The following is a 16,705-nucleotide window of genomic DNA, read 5'->3' as shown; positions in this document are numbered from 1 at the left end:
GCCTATAAAAGTTGACAACCCTTAATAGGGTTTAATGAAAGATTTAAAAAAAAAAAAAGATGGTTTATTATTTGGAAGAAAACAGACAATATTCTATGAACCTTGTGTCCTTTTGATATCCGCTTTCTTCTCACATGTGCAACTATAGCTTTTTAGTAAGCATTTCCCCTGCAATCACTGTTTTTAAAATTCACACATTGAGTAGTTTAATTTCCCCCCCCAATTCAGAATTTGCTTTTTGAAATGAACAGTTTGAGTTGACTGACGTGTATTCAAGTGAAAAGCCACTAAAAGTCATCTTTGTGCCAATAATCTTATTTTTTGAAAAATATTTTTTCTTGTAATTGAGTTAGCACAGTAGAGGCTTTCAGAAGTACTTCATCCATGGCTGTGCCATTTAACTTTCCATTATAAAAAAGTAAATTAGGAATCAAACATCTAGGTTTAGCAGCTTTTTTTAATAACATAAAAACAAAGTTAAGTGACAGAGTCAGAAAAACTCCCAATTAAAGGTAAAGTAGTCTCCCTCTTCTCTAATCACCAAGGCAGATTCAAGGGGTGGGAGAAGCAGCCTGCTAATCCCTGGGCGTTTTGATTCATTTTGGATGTAATAGCTAAAACATGGGAATGAAAGGTTGACTGTAACCTTAAGGAGAATGTAAATTTAGGAGTCAGGAAGATTCAAAAGTGAAGTTTTCCAAAGAAACATTAACTCTTCCCTATACTCCTACTGCACATCCAGCAGAACCTCACCTCACTCACAGTAGTAACTGGGAACTGCATGTTACTGATGTAACACTTAAAACTAGAAGGTTTAAAAGGAAAGTAGGCTCTCTGCTTCCCCTGTAGGTGAAAAGGGAAACTAGGTTTGTCATCTTAATTTACATAAGTTATAATTCTCCTCCAGTGCATTTCAGTACAGCGTTTTGGTTGGATGTCTAAAATGGATGAAAATAACCCGCTACACACAAGGCTGACAATGGTTCCAATAGGTGCAATAAGCAATGCACATTTCCCACATGAAGATCTGCACACCTCCAAAAGAAAAGACACCCCTGATGTTCCTGTTGACTTGCCATGACTGACTTTGTGACAACCTGTTGCAAAGATTCTTCATGCATTCATGTCCAGTGCCTATCTCAGATGAACGGCCTCACAGAGTGGCGGGCTGATGAACTTCAGAAGCCCTAACTTACAGCCAACTTTTTGCAACCTGTGATGCAGATCCTGGACTAGGCTTAACAGGTTGCTAAACTGAGTGGCAAGAGAGGCTTTCACAATGCAGAAATTTGCAGGGTGACTGCAGGACAGCGATGCAGATGATCAAACATATGGTGGAGGAGTGCACAATTTGAAGAGTGGAAATTAGACTGCAACACTTGCTACCCTCAATGTTGCAGCAGTTAGATGAAGAACTATCTAGATATTACTCCTGAGGGGATTCTGTGGGACTGCGCACCCGCAGAAAACAACCGCCCCCGACCCTGCAGATTTCCTGCTTTTCCCTGCAGAAAATGGCAGACCCCCCGCACACACCCACACACACCAAGCCCCATCTCCCCACACCCAGATCCCCCCCGCTGAGCCCAACCACCATCACCTGGATCCCCTGCAGAGTCCCATTGCTCCTTCACCCGGAATCCCCTCAACAAACCCCTGTGCATCCAGATCTCCCACTGAGCTGCCTGCACCCACACTGCCTCACACCCCACACCTGGATCCCCCCCACACACACACTAAGCCCCTCCACACTTGCATCCTGCTGGGCTGAGCCTTCCCAGTGCCTGGCACAAAGGGGCAGGGCTCTGGGGTGTTTCTGGGGAAGGCTCTGCCCTTGCACTATGTTAGGGTCAGGTGCAGCCTCACTGCCGAGTCCCTGTATTGGGGGAAGAGGGGACTTCAGGGTGATCTTCCACCTCAATGCAGCCAGTGGCCTGTGCACCCCACTGCCAGAACCACATTTATTTATTGACAAACAAAATTTGCAGAATTTTAAAATATTGTGTGCAGAATTTTTAATTTTCTGGTGCAAAATTCCCTCAGGAGTAAGATATGGACTTGTGACACATATGAAAGAAGGGTACAGCCAAATCCATCCACAAAGAGAAATAGTTTTATAAAAAGGACAAAATAAATTCAGATGAACACATCTATAGTATTCAGTACAACAACCACCTCTAAACAGAAAGGAATTTGATTACCTTTATATATCTACTTAACAGTTACTTACTCCACCTTCAGAGCAAAACAAAAATGGGGGGGGGGGGGGCAGGAAGAGACAAGATAACCAGATCACTCAGGAGACTCATTCTCTGTCAAACAAAAGGTATTGTATAGTACAAGGCACCACAATGCTAGTCAAGGAGAGGTAGCAATTTTCACCTCTAGATTATCTGTTTGAATCCAGCCCTGGTCCATGACCAAAAGTTAAAACATATTGCATACAAGGCAAAAGTGTATCGTTATTTTCCCCAGAGGATAAGCATCCACATCACAACTAGTTTAAATAAAAAAGATGCAATGAGTATATAGCACTAAATTTCATCTTAGGGGAGATTGAAAAAATGTCAACACTACATTGACACACAAAAAATTCATTTCAAGTAAGGATATAAAGTGAAAACATACTACAGCTGGATATCAACTGAAATTCCTGTTTGATCCAATTATCAAATCCACAAATTGTAAGATTTGGTATAGCAACTGCCACAAGCAAAAGTAAATCTAATTTGATGAGATTTACACTTTCAGCAACACAATGTAAAGCCTCAGGACTATCTATAAACATATACAAATAATCAGTGTTTCCAAGCAAGATGAGACATTTTCAAATTAGTGTTTTAGGCAAAGCTACACTTTCTCCAGAATTTTGTTTGTTTACTTTTGGTGGGGAGATAATATGGTTATGCACAAGGTGCAAAGATGTAAATTTTATAATCTATAATTGTTTCAGCAAGAAAAATGTTGTTTTCATCAGATTATCAACCTGTAAAAGCCAAAAAACTAACCCATCTTGAAACGTCAATGATGTGACAGGAAAGTCTTCTGGATACTTACAATGTAGTTTTAATGAAATTTGTTGGTGTGTTGTTGTTTTTTAAATACACCACTTCGACTGAATTTTAAAAAAATGTAACCATGACCATATACACAAGTGCTACTTAAGGGATCAGTTAATGGCTTTCCTGGTGAGCAAGATATGACATAATATGAAGGACAGTATGAATTAGTCTGTATGTTCTCAGATTCTGGTTGATGGGTGGATGGCAATCGGTGAAGCACTTGGTGGTGGTCCATAGAAAAATGGCTGGTTACATGGATCTGGTTTCCCTGGTTTCCTGTTGCTAAATTGCATATAATAGACAGCTAAAGTACGCTTAATTATTTTCTAAGATTTTTTCCACATAAGCAATTGCTGTAATTGTCACCTGAATGTTATGGCAACTGCACAGTTGTTAGTGGGAGAGAAAGGGGTCGGTCCATGAGAACCTCTATTCAATTGAGGTTCACACAATAAGAAGTTTGACAACTTCTGACCTTCCCGCATACTTAATTTGGTGAACTTAGTAAAATGGAATACTGACATCACTGAGTACAGTCTACAGAGGAAAGAAAAAAGGAAGAGGTGAGGAGCATTATCATGGGTCTGGTTTTCAAAGATGAGTGGACACAACTATTTATGAAAATACTCTGTTTTCAACATTTCACAAATAGCCATGGTATTTTCACAAGCACTTAGCAAATTAGTTGCCTCGCTGGTTTTTTGTGCATGCAAATACTTAATTTGCATAAACCCACCCTCAAAAGGATCTTTTGTGTTTGCTGATTTTGTAAATACTGTACTATACTAGAAAAAAGAAAAGAAGGTAGCAGCAAAATGTCAGATAAGAAGATACAAGAACATAGAAACTGCAGTACATATCTGCTACAAACCACTAGGATGGAAGGAAAGCATGAATGAAAAAATTGCTGGACTATTAAGGAGTTTGAAATGACCGATATTGATCTCATGGAGTATTTTAACTACCTGAATGCCAGTTGGTTGGCAAATATAGCTAAACACAGATCAAAGTGATTCCTAAATTAAGGTAGAGGACAACTTCAGGATCCACCAAAATCAATAAAAGCATTGCTAACAAGTCCTCTTTGTCTTCCTGTAAAATAAATACTATTTTACTCAAACCCATTCTATACCTTCTCTCATACATTTCTCACCCCCATAATCATACTCACAAATTCATATGAAAATTAAAACAATCACCTTAACTGTACTTGTTTGGCACTTCACATATTATGACCACATACAGAGAACTACCTTTCTGGTAATTTTAGTTTCATGTAAGTAAACTAACTGGTATAAACAGGCATTATGCATTTGGTATAGAACAGAATACAAATTCTTAAAAAACGTAAAGCATCTAATTTCCAACTGGCAACACTATTATTAGTGAATAGCTTATGATTGAACATTTACTGCATAATATATTTGTGTGGATTACATAACTAAATACAGCTAGCAGAAGGGCAGGAATACCTAGCATTTTCACGCTAGTTCTCCAGTGTCAGATTAAGCAAATAGACATAATCCAGACCTTAAAGCAGTTCTTTCCTTCCCTTAACCCATCCCACAAATTCCACACTGTTAAACTTCAAACATTTTGCTTTGAGTTTCAGAATAATAATGACAATACCACTGAGAAAATAGGACTTGGATTTATAAATACAATGGGTTGTTTTGCATTAGTCTAACAAACAAAATTATTCTCACACTGGGTGTGAATTCATCATCAATTAGAATTTTTACATGACAAACCCAGACCATCCTGCTCAATCCAAAAATCACAGCTGGCAATCCTCACAGCACCAACCGTGGCAAAGCAGCCACTCACTCTTTTAAACAGTTCCCTCCATTGATATAGAAAAAGGACAATAATACGCTGTTGTCCTGACAACCTCACAAAGCAAAGACTAGGTTTACTTTACTCCAGCAGAAAAGCAAGGATAACCTCTTTACCTTAAGCTGCTCCTAATTCATCAAAAACAGCTAGCCATTACAATAGGCAAAAACAAGTATAACAAAAATATGCATATGTGTTTAATCTTCACTATGGAGTCATGCTAATATTTCAATGAGATTTTGAGCGTAAGATTAAGAGCATTTAAAATAGTTGCTTCCAGTGTTAAGAATATGAGAAGATACCTGGGAGTATGGGTATTGTTTGCTTCAGGTGACTTATAAAATGAATAAATAGTTCATTCTGAACTAGAAGCTACAAATGAATACAACCAGGGGGAGGGAGGGAAGAAGAGACAGGAGCAGAAGGGAGTAAATAGCTTCCAGAGCTTAGAAACAAAAAAAAGTAATTGACATCTTCCTCTTTCACAAAGCTCTCTGCAAAAATATTTTAAAAAAACTGAATTTTTGAGTAATAGAATTTTGCCAGCTACTCTAAGCAGTGTGTTAATTGCAGCACCCCCTTTTAATCCTTCTTCTGGGAGAAAAAAAGATACCATAAATATTTAAGCAAAGTGTACATTTAACAAACTATAAAAGCTGTATTCTGGCTTTGCTTCTCTTCTGCTACTCTGCTTTCATATCCTGTAACAATTGAACTAGAGAGAGTTGACTATGCTAAATGTGAAATCCCATATGAATCAGATCCAGCATTAAGGAATTAGAGATGGGTCAGAGTTGGCCCCTCTATCTATTGCATGTCAAACCAAAGCTTGATCTCCCCCACAGCAACCTATGAAAACATCTATAGAAGGGCTCAAGAATACTTATTAGGCTACACAAACATTTTTATTTCATATAACATTGTTACTCCATACCTCAAAGTGCGTTCAAAGTAGATTTTGTTGCAATAATTATGCACTCTCAGCCATTAAGTTTTATTAACAAAACAGGTGTCATTTCTGTAACTTTAACACAGATCCTGTCTAGTTTAAAGTAAAGATCAATAAAGTGAACAGAGATTGGAAAAATGAAATATGAAATATGAATTTAAATTCATGTCTTCCTAAATGAACTTTAAGTACTCTAATGCATTCTTAACTTTTTTTCATGTAATTCAGAGCCATTATGAAAGATGGAGAGCCATCAGAGTCCACAGGCATTGCCCTGGTGAGAAACCCAGAATTTGGATGGGAAGCTAAGGAAGAGGAGGGGATACTGAGATCTGTCCTGGAATCTGCACAGGGACTCCATTTTTCATATCAGTTTCTGCATACTAGGAGTGAAAACCTAACCCTGTCAGAGACAATAACAAAACTATTGACTTTAATTGGGCCAGGATTTCAATTTAAGCATCTGAAATTTGAAGAGCCTTCCTCTGACTGTTAAACAGTGAGAAAGATATTCTCAACCCCTCACCCATCTTGAGCCTCCCTGGTTACTGCTGGGGAATGGCCTACCTCTCCTCAGCCTCTTTTCCTCAGGAACAGCCACGCTGTCTTCCTACACTATTGCTCAGCTTTATCAAGCAGGGGTAGGGTGTAGTTGCAATAATTTGTCAATTTCACTGTGCCCACAGGATCCTCAATAACAGTACTGAAGCAAATGCCTTGTTTTGTTTCAGGCAGCAGCTACTGCTCCTAAAACCTATGAACAGCACCAGTTACTGGAGCTGTCTGTCTACAGATTCAGGAAGACAAGAGAGCATCTGTTCACATTTATTGCAAGTTTGGAAAATTGTCTTTATAGTCAAAATTTAGAAACTTTATTTTGAAATGGAATCTCTAATTATGTAGAAAATGATTATTTCTCACACACTAGGGAAACTCACTACTCATGATCACCAAGTGGATTTTCTAAATGCTGCTGTAATTATACTTGTAAATAAGTTAATGATCCGAACAGTAAGTTCTACATAGTTTCTAATAAGAATTTTAAACACAAAACTATAACATTAACATGACATCATTTCTGCTATCAACTCAAAAACTAAATTTAGTGGGACTCTTAAGCTTCTCACTCTTCTCAACTCATTCAACTGTTCCTAGATCAGGCTGAAAATTTGGTCATTGCTCTACAGATAGAAGTATCATGGGATAAAGTCTCCAGTCTTCAACAATTTGCTTTTGTTGTATATGTCTGAACTTTAGCATCACTGTAATAAAGTGAACTGAACATTAATCATCTTAAAAAAAAGAGACTTGGGTACTTCATTCAGGTTCAAAAGTTTCTTGAAAAATCCAAATTATGTACCTCACTATCAAAACAGGCATTATGCATCAAGACTATCTGAATATTTTTTGCCAGACACACTCTTAATGCATCTTTTGTTAGAGAAAATAGCATTTTTATATAAAAAAATCCTTTCCAAGTAACATACAATTATTGTATTCATCAGAGCTCTAAACTAAAAAGTATACTCATTCATCATATAAACAGACTGAGTTAGCAGAGAGCCTTTCCCTGATGTCTCACACAAAAAACAGGTGAAATAAATGGACTGGAGAAAGAACAAGCATCACTAAACTCAACTGCCCAGCCTGCTCAGATTACAAGAAGAGATTCCCCTCAAAAATGGCCATTTTTAAAATTTATTTAGCTTTTACTTTTTTAAAAAAGATTGAAAAAATGAATGGGTTTCAGAAGTCAAATAAAAATTAAACTATTTGACATACTATAAGTACAATACTGCAACCTAAACAATAAAAATAGCAATTGTCTACCTTTTAGTTCACTGATTCACAATCCAATTTATCCAATCACCTTCAAGTATGGTCAAAAACTAACATAAAAAGTATAGCATTTTAAACTGCGAAGCAAACCACACTGATATAGAGCAGCAGTCTCCAAAACAAGGTTTCATTTCTAGCTGACAATATTGCTACTGTTGGGAAGTTTGAATGACTAATGTGAGAAACTAGATAAGCAGAAGCTCCACCCTCTTTCCAGAGTCACTATATCTATAGTATACATCTTGTATTTTTACACTGATTACATGGCAGCTCTCACTCATTGTTACAACACTCCATTCACTCATCTGTAAGAGACATGAAGCTACAAAACACCCTATTTCCAACAACACAAGACAGTCAAAATCCCAGTCTGGGCAAATGAAAATTATTTACTTACTGCCTGCAGGTCAAACTGCTGATCTGCACTTAAAAATCCTGGGTGCAATGAGTGACTGATGTGTCCAATGTAAAGCTGAAAATGAAAACTGGCTTCCTGCCTCAGTTCACTTGTAAAATGTCAAACAGCAAAAGAGATTTATGATTTTGCCTGTTTTGACCACAGGTTTGCTTAGTTCCTCTACTAGCTCTCCTGATTCACAATTGTGAATCATACTGCAAACTGATAGTAATTAACGGCTACCCAAAAAATGAGTGTCATATTCGTGTCAGACAATCAACACTGAAATTCAGGTTCTCCTTGGACAGAAGCCTTTAAGAATGTCCTTCCTTGAGCAGCATGTTAATGCCAATAATATAGACTTCAGCTTTTGTTTTAGTCTAGAATTCATGTCAGACTTTTAATATAAGCATTTTTTACTGATCATAACACATAAAGGAATACCTGTGTGTCAGGGTACAGGACCACTTAACTAATGACATTTTTGACCTGTCAAATCAACCTACTGGGTGTGCAAAAACCAAGACAATGGATTCACAGACCTCTCTGTGGTCATGCTTTATATGAACATTACATAAATTATAAATCAACTGTTGTGGAGTCTCAGTAATGTTACATGTCCAAAATGCATTACAACCCTTAATGATTTAAACGTTTTTGCATAAATAAAAAAACATTTCAAAGTGGTTTTAAAATTCAAATCTTCCAGAGATACAATTGTAATAAGTAATATGTGGCCCAATGCTGCATTCCACTGAACACTATGGGAGTTTTGGACATAAAATACAGGATTGGGCCATGATTATTCCTAAACCCAGCAAGCTCTGATGCACTGTGCTACTAAACTCAGGGTTGAAGTGTACCATGGCATCTCTAAAAGCATCTGCAGAATTTAGGAGAGATTAGCTGTTTTCCCCCATGAGTGTTAGTACAACACAGTCCTAAAATAAGTAAATAAAGAAAGTCTATCAAAGGATAGGATCACTTAGAATGGGTTGTTTGTAAATAAAAAACAACCTGCTTCATTATAATGAACCCCATACTTGGATTTCTCAAACTTCCAAATAGCTATCTGCTATAAAAATACCCTAAATATTTTTCTGAACATCTGACTTTGTCTTAGAACTAAAAGATTTACTTTAAATGTTGGTAATAATGTGCATGTAGAATGACTTCTGTCAACACTTAGATACTGACCAAAATAAATAAATTGTAAATGAGTAAACTTTAAATTCTGTTTAGGTCTAATCAGTGCATAGCTAATTATGAAGGCATTTCAGAATTTGTAGAAAAACAGAGATACATAAATCAGGCAGCAGAGACAGAAACGTTCCCTGTTTTCTGATATAAGAAAGCCACCTAGTGTTAGCATTTAGGAATGAAAACTGCACACAAAAGACTCAAGAAAATAATTCACATGAGCAATTCTTATCAACTTTGTAAGGTCTTCAGCATCATTAGCAACAAAAATAAAGTTTTAGCCACAAGAAGAAAGGCTGAGTTATAACATTCTAAGTACCAATGTTTTAAAGTTATCCTACAACAAATATTAACAACATACTAAGTGGATCAGTAAGCGAATACACACATCTGATAACAGTCAACTTTAGAGCAGTCTTTTGTCAAGATTAGGCTAAAGCTAGCTGCATACTAATATTGACTAATACCTCCGAAGCAAAAGGCTATGTTATCATACAGTAACTGCAACATTAAAATAAGTAAACACAAAGTAGCTCTCTCCTGTGTTTCAGGGAATGAACCAGACAGATACTTTAACATAAAAAAAGTTTGAAAATGGATCACGGGGTACATGTCAGAGAGAACTGTATTATAGAAACAAGAAAGAAAGCAAAAGATGTTTTTGAAAAAAGAATGTAGAGTCCTCGATACAAAATAAATAAACAAACATCAAATGGTCTGTGAAATCACTTAAAGAAATCGGACCAGTTCAATCTGTTAAAGAGTGCGTCCCCCTCTGCTAATCCTAAATCTACACTGGTCTCTCTCTTCCATGATCGCTTCCTAAAAATAACCCACAGATGCTTTATAAAAATAAACTTTTTAAAAGCTGCTTTTCAAGACCAACGCACCTTGACAGACCTGTTTAAAAAAAAAAAAACCAGCACCTCGAGGCGACCGACCCCCCCTGGAAATGATTTACGCAGCAGACTGGAGCTCTTTTAAAAAGCCTGGTGCAGCAGCAGCAGCAGCGCGCCAGGTGTAGCACCGAGAAGGGGGCGCCCCATTGCGCGGCGGGGGTGGCGGACTGGGGGAGACTCCCCCACCCCGCCTCCTCCGGGGCGTCTGTCCACGGACGCGCCCGCGGCAGGCACCACGGCTGCTCCGGGGCTGGCGAGACGGCGCCTCACATCCCCACCCTCCCCAAACTGGGGTGTCCCCTGCAGACCCCCTCCCTCCCCGAGCCTGGGCTCGCTCCCGTCCCTCCACCCCGCAAAGGGACCCCGCTCCGCCCGCCCCCCAGGAGACCCGCACCCCCCGGGCACGGCTCCTTACCTGGCCCGCGCCGCTGCGGGATCCCCGCCCCCGAGCCGTGTCCCCCGCCCGGCTCCCCAGGACGCTCCGGGCTGGGCAGGGGCGGCCGGGGCTGCGGAGCGACTCGCTCTCTCGCGCCCGCTGCCCGGCGTAGTCGCCGGCGCTGGGTCTCGGGTCTGTCTCCCAGCTGCCGCCGGACGGGGAAGGGAGGGGGAGCGAGACTCCCGCCCTCCCGCACGCACCCCGCCCCTGGCCACGCCTCCCCACCCTCCCATTGGCTCCACCGGATCAAGCCCACCCCTTGGAAGAGTCTTAACTCTCGATTGGGGGCTCGCCCTGTCTCTCGAGGAGCAACGCCACGCCCACGCCGTCTGGGGGCCCGCTCCCTGCGGGTGGGTCGGTGGGTAGTTCGCTGTTTACCCTCCGGCGCCTGGGCTCCGCGTTCTAGAACGTCCTGGGGGGAACGTGTAGGGCTCGCGCTGCGCGGGGAGCAGCGGCTGCAAGAGCCGGTGGTGCTGCACCGCGAGGGAGGTCGGGGGGGGGATGCATAGAGCCTGGACCGCTGTGTGATGGGCGCGGGCTGCACCTCCTGCTCCCAAAGAGAACTTCGGAAAACGCCTTATCCGCGCCAGACGATGAGGGATTGGGCCCTGCTCTCGCACTAACTAAGCTAGAAGCCAGGCTGCGCCCTTTGCAGCGAGGCTGTACGCATCACGTCAACAGTCGGTAATCATTGTCTTCGTTTTCAAGACCCTGGACAACTCCGCCCAGACCCACACATCTCTGATCTCATTCCTTGCTGGGTTTTGTCCGTTTCGCCTCAGTGCTCACTCCATGTCCTCCCACTCCTATTTCTCTGCCTTAAGCACAGCGCAACCTTCCAAACTCTGCGCTAGGTCCCCACTCGCCCCTCGTTCAAATCCTTCCTAAAATCTCTTTTCTTCTTGGAGCCCCACAAGAACTGAATTAGTAGCCATTTTAAAATATACAATCATTATTAATAAACATTCATATTCTGAATAATAATGAAATCCTACATGGATAATAACAGACATGCAAGTGAGAAGTATGCAATCCCACTGAGCTAGGGTGGTGTAGCACTTCAAGGCTCTGTTTTTGCATTGTCCACCTTTGTTATTTTTCCACAGTTACTGTTATTCTTATATATAGTTTGATATGATTGTTTTGAAATCAGTAGAGATACTTATAATAAATACACACTAAATTATTTCTTCTGAATTACCCTCTGTATTGTGCCTTCTGGATACCACTCTTTTAGATAGTAAACTGGGGCAGATAATGTCTTCATCCTGTTCATGACAGCAATGAACACATTGTCTTTACTTAACAAATAAGCCACAACTATTTATCCAAATTTCCCCTGCCTCCACAAACTTCAGGGTGTTGTAATAAGTGATGCAAACAACATCTGGTTTTGGCTTTGAAAAAGTCATCAGACTGTCTCCATTTGTATTAGGGCCAGTTCAGATAGGGAACCCACCTTACCAAGGCAAGGTTGCAGAATAAATATGTAATTTTTCATGCCATCATCCTGACAGTTGAAATAGTGTTTCCCTGTCCACTACTCCAAATTATGAAGAGGACTGCAACATACTTTAAAATGAAAGCCCACTCCTATGTAAGCCTATATAAATAAACCCATGGTACTGCTTTTTTCCGATTGTTATGTAACTTTCTGGTTGTTCCAGTTTGCTCAGCTCTTGTGAATAGGCAGCATATTGACATTTACAAGAATTGTGCTGTCTTGTAAATTTCACTTTACTGCCTATTCTTCCTATAGAAACAGAGCAGAAAGACACAGTGGAGAGGAAATGCCATATGGATGCCCAGTATCCAAAACACACATGCTAGATCAAATTTTAGATGCTCGTTTTAACTGTTCCTTTTATATACATTTTAAATCAGAAACATACACTACCCTCTATAGAATTCAGAGACTCCATATTTACCTATGGAAGACACCATTATATATCATGATTTACTCCAAGGTGCAGATAAACATATCTATTATTTAATATTTGGATTAATTTTAAATGTTATTTTAAACTAAAATGACTCTTAGACAATAGCTGATTTGTGTATTAAGGCAAGGGGACAGGCACCGTTTTGGCGCCATGAAACTTCAGAGAGAAACACAGCCAGTAAAACAAGGTATTTCTCCATTATGAGCATTTGATAAATATTCTTGGTGGAAAGTTAATTCCTCTAAAACCCGGGCTAGTTCAGGAACACTCACCTCAAGAGAAAGAGTCTTAACCCAGAGAATACAGTTAGGTTTAAGAGTAGGATAAAGCATATATTATAAAGCCTGACTTTTGCTATTATTTCTTATTCTTATTGTTTCTTCTTATTGCCCAGTCTTTTTATTGTAGTGCTCTGGCTGCTTGTTCATTAAATCTTTCTCAGGAAACCAGGTGCCTCTCCTCTTAGAGTTCAAGCTTCTTGCCACAGCTATTCGGTTTTTTCATATTCTGAAAAAGACTCTTGCTGTCTCTCTACTTCTCTGTATCTGATGAGAAGTTATCTCACCCAAAGGGTTGCTCCCCCCTCCCCAGTCCTTCCTAGAATCCTTCCATAAGCAGATCCACAATGCCCTTTTTAATCATTCCTCCCCTTTTTCTTTTTTTCCCTCCCCGCCCCCAAAATCCCAGGTTATGCCTGTTGGTCCTGCTGGCTGAGGATTGAAAGCTTCTCTCTACATGATTGTCCCTGAGTTGACAAGTGTACGTTCGTATTAAGTGATGCAAAAAACTCTTGGTCAAATTCTATTCTCAGTTACATCCAGGCAACCGTGTACCTGATAGCAGAATTTGACCAAGAATTACGAGTCTGGGAACAAGAGAGTAAAAAAATCTTGTGCATCTCTAACAATTATACTCCTTATTCAGGAATGTGCTTTTACTACTAATCACCACTAGGTGTCCTCTATCAGTTACACAGTTGCGGCCTTGAAAGACACAATACTGTACTAACTTCTAGCAGACTCTCTACAGCACTAAGATATCTCTAATTCAGTCTTACTTGCATTCAGTCAAATGAGTAACAAGTTACTATTGTTGCATTTCTGCTGCCTATCACATCTCAATATGGCTAAACTGTGCTTTTACAAACTTGGCTTTACATGTGAAATATTTTTGATCTGACATAGAGTAACAAATAGCACTATTGCATCTTGCACACTGAAAACAACACTTGGCATCTGCTTGTTGATTGTTTAAGATTTATATAATAAAGTGCTCTGGATGCAGATTGAGTTTCTGCACCATATGTACTCTTTCACCAACCTTGACAAAGGAAAAAAAAATGCCAAGGAAAACTGACTGAAAGGTCTAGATGTGCTGTATGTTTCGGGGCACCTTTGTATCATCCACAGACATGCTAATAAATCCCTATAAGGATATTCTTTATGCCTCTACAGCAATCTCATTAACTCCTTCCTGCACTTGGGGTGAAATTCACCTCTCTGCAGAGAGCCAGTGCAAGACCCATACACAACTTAACACTTATTTAATAAAGCTTTAATTGGACTTGTGAGGTACATAGACCTCATGTTGGTGCTCCGCACTGGGGTGAATTTCACCTTTAATGAACAGCCCTAATGACGCAGCGCATGTGGTTAAAAATATATTTGTCATTTGAGTTAATGAAGTGAGTGTGTGTGCTACATTAGCAGGCATACAACACAGAATATGCTTAGACTGAATTCCTAAAATTATATATTACCTATAACTTGACAAGACCCAATAAGCTGCTGTTGTCATACAGACATGTGTGATGCCAGAACAGTCTGAAGTCATACTCTGATCATTATTTATTTATTTTTAGGCAGTGTAGTTCTCTTACAGTGTCACTCCATTTACTTGCAAGGCTACCATCTGTGCACTCTCAGGGACATGACAGGAGAGAAACAAAGAAAAGGAGATGGAATACAGGTACAGAGAGGTAAACAGGAGCTTTTGCATTAAGCAGGGTTGTTTCAGGTATCTGGAATGCAGGAAGAATAGGAAGGGGATGAATCCCCTGTCCTAGCAAAACTAAAACAGAAATTGAAAATGTAACGGAAAAGGGATGGAAAGATGGGAGGATGTTGACATTCAAATACCTCCAGATTGTATCATTTTTTCTAGAATTTTCTGGTGGAGGGCACCCCTTCTAATATATATTTGAGATTTAAAACCTACAGCAAATCAACTTTATCGCCACCGTATCTTTTCTTCAAATCTCCATTCCTTATTTAAATTCAAATCAGCTGCAATGCTGTCTAACCCAAACTACCCACATTTGGAGCTGGAGTTCAGAAACTGCTAACACATGGGTAGCTGTTCAAAAATCTCATACAGATTGGTTGTTTCCATTGACTTACTTGGTAAATGGACTTCTCAGTTCATGCATCTAGAAATAGATCTGTTGGTATGCCAGGCAAAAGGAGGAGTGGCTGGAGGCCCTGCAGTGAGGCATGTTTGGCTGATGTGAGTGTGTGAATAGGGCAAATGAAGAAAGGATTTGTTTGTTTCCTTGATCCTGGGCTCCTCCCTAGAATCCAGGTGAAGCAGGGGTAAGTAAATAAGTACTGACTGCAAGATCAGACAGTTTATACAGAGAGGTCATATCATTTGCAAATATTTTCTCTGATATTGTTTAGTATTTTCTTAAATACTCACCCAGGATGAAATTCACACAGGTGCAGAGGTCTCACACAAGGCTAGACCCTTCCAAGGGGTTGTGTAGGGGAAAGCTGTGGGCAGAGTGGGTTTGCAGACTGGTTTCCACACCTCCTTTGCACCATAGGGCTCCATCATAGCATGATGCAAAAGGAGCCACAGAATCTGTTATTCTATAGAACCAGTGACCCTAAGATCCCACAAAACAGTTTGCATCCACTATTCCAGAGTGGTAACTTACCTCACATTGGGACTGAGGAGTGGATTTTACTCACTCAAACCCCATGCATTGCAACAATATGAAGACCTTTTAATTGAGCCATGTGGGGAAAACCAATTTCCCATAATCCATAAAATGTCTATTTTACACATTGCTATTAAAATACAAAAACAATTTACCATGATGCTAATATTACATCCCAGTGGCTTTCCTAAACCACAACTTACTAAGTGTAACAAACTTTGCTCTACATCCCCTGAAATGGACTTGGAAAGCCCAGCTGTAGGAAAACACTATTTGTTTTCATTAGTGATATCCTTCAAATGAACCTCATATTAACTGAAGGGACATACAATGTTTCATCTCATTTCCCCTAGTTTACTTACTATTGCCTCCCTTTTCTGTGGTTTACCAGCAGGAAACCACTAGAGGGGACATATCCAGATAAGATTAGACAACATATAATTATCATCTTTACTCTAACCAAGCTGACATTCTCCATTCGTTCTGTGAAACTCTGAAATGAGAATCACAGCTGTTCCAGCTTCAATTCACGGGGGGAAGAAAGCAATTTTGTTTAATTCCACACCCCCACCGCCAGTTACGTTCCTTGTGACAAAGTGCCACACAATAAAAATTGGGTTTCTTCACTGATGAGCAATTTAGACAATATGTTGGATTCACCCTAGTTTATGCCAATCGAAACCAGGGCCCAGAGCTCCTGGCAGTGGAAAGACCTTCAGGGGAGAAATTATGGACCTGCAAGGCAGCTGCAACTTCCGCTCTGCTTGAGGGCCCTGTGGCTGCCAGCAGAGCATGAAACATGGGTTGTGATGGCAAGAAAGGGGATGTGATTGGATCAGCATGGATATGCCGTGATTCAGCACTTCTCCACTGCAGCCTATACCAGCAGGTTTCCTATGGGGCCCCCACTGCACACTAAAGCTATCCTTTCCTGGCATAAACCTTGAAGGAGGCTGCAGCAGCAGCAAGAAACACCTTCTGTTCTCACCAGGGTGAATGCCTGAAGAGCACAGCTGATCTAACTGTAATGTGGATATACAGTCAGGACTGGCTCTACTGTTTTTGCCGCCCCAAGCAGCGTGCTGAATTGCTGCCACGGGCAGCTGAAGACAGAAGCTGCCGCCGAATTGCTGCTGCTGCGGAAACGCACGTGCCGCCCTAACGGCACATGGACTGCCCCTGCCGTCCGTGGCAGCAATTTGG

General features: G+C 40.4%; 1 protein-coding gene across 12 annotated transcripts in view; it reads right to left on the bottom strand.

Annotated features, from left to right (window-relative positions):
• Positions 1–14,977, bottom strand: part of SIPA1L2 (signal induced proliferation associated 1 like 2) — a 239,923-nt gene extending 224,946 nt beyond the window's left edge. For 8 of the 12 annotated variants that reach the window (XM_039528815.1, XM_039528812.1, XM_039528820.1 and 5 more), the window contains exon 1: positions 10,598–10,791. The gene's annotated coding sequence lies outside the window, so the exon portion shown is untranslated. Of the gene's footprint in view, positions 1–10,597; positions 10,792–10,893; positions 10,909–14,960 lie in introns of those variants that run through there. The other 4 variants (XM_039528823.1, XM_039528825.1, XM_039528814.1 and 1 more) reach the window with 3 other exon arrangements.
• Positions 14,978–16,705: the final 1,728 nt, after the last annotated feature.

Source organism: Mauremys reevesii, linkage group 3, assembly GCF_016161935.1.
Source record: "Mauremys reevesii isolate NIE-2019 linkage group 3, ASM1616193v1, whole genome shotgun sequence".
NCBI lineage: Eukaryota > Metazoa > Chordata > Testudines > Geoemydidae > Mauremys > Mauremys reevesii.
Note: the sequence above shows the minus strand (reverse complement) of the source record. Positions and strands in the feature narration are given on the sequence as shown.